Source organism: Mizuhopecten yessoensis, unplaced genomic scaffold, assembly GCF_002113885.1.
Source record: "Mizuhopecten yessoensis strain PY_sf001 unplaced genomic scaffold, ASM211388v2 scaffold267, whole genome shotgun sequence".
Classification (NCBI taxonomy): Eukaryota; Metazoa; Mollusca; class Bivalvia; order Pectinida; family Pectinidae; genus Mizuhopecten; species Mizuhopecten yessoensis.
Window position 1 is genome coordinate 129,665 of NW_018403461.1, and position 5,392 is coordinate 135,056.

General features: G+C 35.2%; 1 protein-coding gene across 16 annotated transcripts in view; it reads left to right on the forward strand.

Moving 5' to 3' along the window:
• The first annotated feature begins 2,953 nt into the window (after window positions 1–2,953).
• Window positions 2,954–5,392, forward strand: part of LOC110445868 (twitchin-like) — a 191,456-nt gene continuing 189,017 nt past the window's right edge. For 14 of the 16 annotated variants that reach the window (XM_021490699.1, XM_021490768.1, XM_021490743.1 and 11 more), the window contains exon 1: window positions 3,574–3,683. The gene's annotated coding sequence lies outside the window, so the exon portion shown is untranslated. Of the gene's footprint in view, window positions 3,055–3,573; window positions 3,684–5,392 lie in introns of those variants that run through there. The other 2 variants (XM_021490707.1, XM_021490820.1) reach the window with 2 other exon arrangements.

Below are 5,392 nucleotides of genomic sequence, written 5' to 3' on the forward strand. Positions count from 1 at the left end.
TATAATAATGTATACTAACAGATATATAAAACATATAATAATGTATACTAACAGATATATAAAACATATAATAATGTATACTAACAGATATATAAAACATATAATAATGTATACTAACAGATATATAAAACATATAATAATGTATACTAACAGATATATAAAACATATAATAATGTATACTAACAGATATATAAAACATATAATAATGTATACTAACAGATATATAAAACATATAATAATGTATACTAACAGATATATAAAACATATAATAATGTATACTAACAGATATATAAAACATATAATAATGTATACTAACAGATATATAAAACATATAATAATGTATACTAACAGATATATAAAACATATAATAATGTATACTAACAGATATATAAAACATATAATAATGTATACTAACAGATATATAAAACATATAATAATGTATACTAACAGATATATAAAACATATAATAATGTATACTAACAGATATATAAAACATATAATAATGTATACTAACAGATATATAAAACATATAATAATGTATACTAACAGATATATAAAACATATAATAATGTATACTAACAGATATATAAAACATATAATAATGTATACTAACAGATATATAAAACATATAATAATGTATACTAACAGATATATAAAACATATAATAATGTATACTAACAGATATATAAAACATATAATAATGTATACTAACAGATATATAAAACATATAAGACAACACAAATAAATATGTCCAAACTAATGTTAATTATTTGACTCATTAACATATGCATGTTCAAATTTGAACATCTGTGTCAACAGATACCTATAGTATCTTTTAGCAACTAACTATCAAACCATTAATTGTCTGAAATTTACATACATGAAGGTTACATAAACTTCATTGAATTGTTGTCAAGAAAGATACTTACATTCTGAGTTGGTCGTTATGATGAAAATCCAAGTAATTGACTGTTGGTCAGTGTACTAGTATATCCTGCAGCTCGTTACTTACGTATGGCTCCTGTGCACTGACTGGGGGTCAGATACTGCATGCAGCGGCCAGAGGATTGTTAGTTTTGTTAGGAAGGCTTGACCCACATACATTACATAACAGCTAGAATTCGGTATGGGTCAGCAGTATGGTTTGAATTAGAGAGAAAAGAAGGGAAGCGATAGCTTATACAGAGCTGATGAAGATCTTACGATGGTGGGAGTCAAGACCCCTCCGGGATCTCTTGTCATTTATATAGAGGTAGTATGCAGGGGAAGTGTTAACTTTTCTTTTTTTGCTGAATATACGTCATAAGGGCAAAATCAAAACCCAAAGTAAAAAAAATATATATAACAACAAGAGGCCTATGGGCCTTAACGGTCACCTGAGTCCTACAGTATTTATTTTTGTTGTTGAAATATGTACCAATTTGAGTAAAAAATAGTTAAGTATAATGGCAGCCAAATTGTATTTCTGATTGACCCGAAAAATAACAACACTTTGTCAGGACCATGATTCAATCATTCCTACAAAGTTTCAGTTCAATCTGCCAAGCAGAACTTGACTTTAAGTTTGAAATAGTTTTTCAAAATGGCGGCCGTGGCGGCCATATTGGATTTCTGATCGACCCGAAAAGTAACAACACTTTGTCAGGCCCATGAGTCGATCATTCCTACCAACTTTCAGTTCAATCGGCCCAGCAGAACTTGACTTTAAGTTTGAAATGTAAAATGTTAACGGACGACGGACGACGGACGAAGACGGATAGCAATAGTTCACTTGAGCTAAAGCTCAGGTGAACTAAAAATGGAGACCTTAAATACTCTTTCCTCGTGTAACTCCAAAGACAGCTATCGCCTGGTTCCGTTCCATACAAATCAAACGGCATTCGAAGTCCCACTGGTTCGCTTCAACCGTAGTCAAAACTTGAGTGATAAGGTCCAACTTTTCCCCAATTTCTTCTTCCTGAGACTTGCCGGTACTATTGGCAAAGACCCGGATGACACTTAAGGCAAATAATGCCGCAAAGTGGTCCAGTGTTACAGTGACGAAACAGCGTATATTGAAACAACTTGATGTTTTGAAATCGCTGTAGTTTGAATTAAATAATCACTTTTCATCAGAATTGAAACTTCACTTAAAATAACTCCAAACTATGGAGGTATTGTATTAGTCATTTGTTTGTCCGGACAATTCCTAAGCTTTCGCGAATCTATGTGACGTAGTCAGAACAATATGAAGAAGTGCACTTGTGCTTACTGTTACAATCCATTAGGTTTTAGTTAGGACTACCCCAACGCTCTCTTAGGGTTAAACAAGTTGTAAAAATATATATAGTACGATTCATAACAACAGCATCTTATATACTTATTCTGGTAAGAGAATCTGCTATGTTCAAAAAGAGGTCAGAATGTCAGTGTTCAAATTGCAACAAAAAATAGTTATGATACTTTTAGTTCGATACGAGACATCATTTCTTTATTTTTCTTTTAAATACTGCTTTTAACAAATAGGAAAAAGTTCGTGGCTGTAAATATTAAATTCATGTTAGCTGATTGATGGAACTAAAAAAAGACATGTTTTCGACAAATAGCATTTTCTAAATCTATGGTTTATGTCATAAATGATAAACAGTGTACTATTATATTGGTTTTATGAACAGTATGATGCATGTTTTGGCTTGTCTGTGTTATTGCAGTGTTGTTTATTAATGTTATATAACATGTATTGGTGTTATATAGCAGTGGTATAGTAATTCATTTAAGTAAATGATTGACATAAGAACGGTGATTACCGATCAATCTATCTGTATAGGTATACTAATCTTGTAACAACTGACACATGTATGTGTGTACAAACTTATCACAACTTACACGTGTACGCAATTACCAAGAACGGAACGAACCTGCTTACGCGTGTTTACTTATGCGGTGTAGCACGAAGCTTAATGCCTATCGTAATTTGTTCCGGTGACGTCTCGGCAGGTGGTGAAATCTCCCCTCACACTTTATATTCTCAGACAACGTCAGGTTAGCCGGCATACAGGGGATTTTTCGAGGAAGGTAGGTGCCACAACTATAGAAGGTTTCATTTATAAGTGAACAAAGTGTTTTTAATATTAAATAAACCGAAATAAGAGCTAGCACTCTAAATTATTTTATTGAATAAAATATGAAAACTGATATTTTGTAAACAACTTCTACGTCATTTTGCAAATGATGCATATCAAACAACAAATATTAATGGAAACAAATTTTGTTGCATCAATATGATACCGGATTTTATATATCACGGATCAGACGTCTTTGAAGAGAAGTATAACGTTGATGTATATCAGTTATACGATGTTATGGGTGATATAAGCAGACGATGCACGTTGAGAGCGCGAGGATCCCCGCTCCTGTTCTACAAGGCACAGCGATTGGCTATGGGGGATCTTTATTTGGGAAGTATCAGTGATGCACTGGGGGATTTCACGTGAGCACCGCCGTCATCCATCTGTTACATATAAGGATAGGGGTTCTGCGATATTAGATTTCTTCGCCTCACCAGATTGTTCGCATATTTGCAATATCTGCCTTTGGATAGCCTATGGCTGCCTGTAGTCGGTTGTAAGTCTTGGCCGACTGAAGTTGTGTTGTACAATTTGGGTTCCTTTTAGTGTATGGGATTAGAGCTCCGTCGTAGTTAGGTAAGTAAACAAAAACCAATTAATTCATACCTAAACTCAAGTGTACGTCCCGAAGGTTAATTCTTCAAAATCTGGTCAATATCGTATGAAAAACTGACCTGTTCCGGTTCAGGCCGGCGAAACAGGAAGCTGGTGTATCGTCTGCTAGCGGTACCTAGTAACGGGCAAAGCGGCAGCTGGAGATACTGGCGCAGCGATAACCTTATCTTGATAAAAATATACGAGATTGTGATAAAAACATTTTGACATTTAAGATTATATCATTTTGAGTTTGTTTAAGTCAACTGTATACTTTTATCGACTCTGACGTCACTGCGTGTCAAGAATAGTAATTGTGTAATTAGTTACAAAACATCACGTCATTCAATCAAAAAAGTAGATTTAACACTTTTAATAGCAGTTCTCTGCATTATAAAGGATAGTACCCACGGAATTGCTTGTTTTATCATCTTTCGACAAGTATTAAGCCCCAAAAAATTGAGTGACACTTTCTTTAACGAATGGTATTGTACCATGTATCAGCTGTCAGGCTTTTTAATACTTATCCGGGTACAGCCCAACCTGACACTGACTCGCACTTACCCTATAGTACTATATTTTCTGTTTCATTTCCATATATTTTAATAATTTATTTAAGTTTGAAATGTTTTCATGTGCAGGGTTGAGATGTTCAAGTATGGATTACTCTCAATGTTATGGATTGTGACAGATGTAGGTCGTCAAGGCCAAAACAAAATGTCCGATCTGCTGCAAAAACGTTTCTATCAAGTTATACAAAATTGACAGTCATTGTCAGAACTTTACAGGACTTTTCAATGTTCAACTCACTCGAGGTATTTTTTTTTTTCAAATAAGGATATACTACAACTTTGAACTTTATTAAAACCATGTAGCAATGCTGGATCTCGGTAAACGGACTAATGTAGTACATGGTGTGTCTCTGTTAAAAAAATAAAAATCTGCCTTGTAGCATTTGAGTATCTGGAACTATTTCCTAAGTCGGTTCTTAGAGGTACATGTATTACATTCCTGCTGCTGCCCCCGCATTCTGGGGTGGTTTTAGTTAGTGTGGGTAACGACTAGTCCATCATTGGTTGCCGCCGAGGCTCCCCTCCAGCTGAGGCAGGTTTCCGGAAGTACTGTCACTCGCCAGAGCTGTAGTCTTGTATGGGTACTACTTTGTGCCGGTATGTTTTTATTGTCTGCTTATCTTAATGGTAGACGTTAAATGAGTACATTGTATCAGGTGTAAACAGAGTTCAAGTTGTGTACAAGCGTTACAGGCCCGAACATCGAGCCCCGAAAATGACTCCTAATATATACTTCAACGCCAACATACCTCATCCTCCCCCTACGTTCTCATCTATACCATCACAACCCCTCCCAACACTGTTTTATGTATACCACCAAACCCCCTTCCCACATTGTTTTATATGTATACCACCAAAACCTCCTCCCCACACTGTTTTATCTAACCACCACAACCCCCTCCCCACACTGTTTTATGTATACCACCAAACCCCCTCCCCACTCTGTTTTATATATACCACCAAACCCACTCCCCACACTGTTTTATATATATACCACCACAACCCCCTCCCTACACTGTGTTATGTATACCACCACAACCCCCTCCCAACACTGTTTTATATATACCACCACAACCCCCTCCCCACACTGTTTTATATATACCACCACAACCCCCTCCC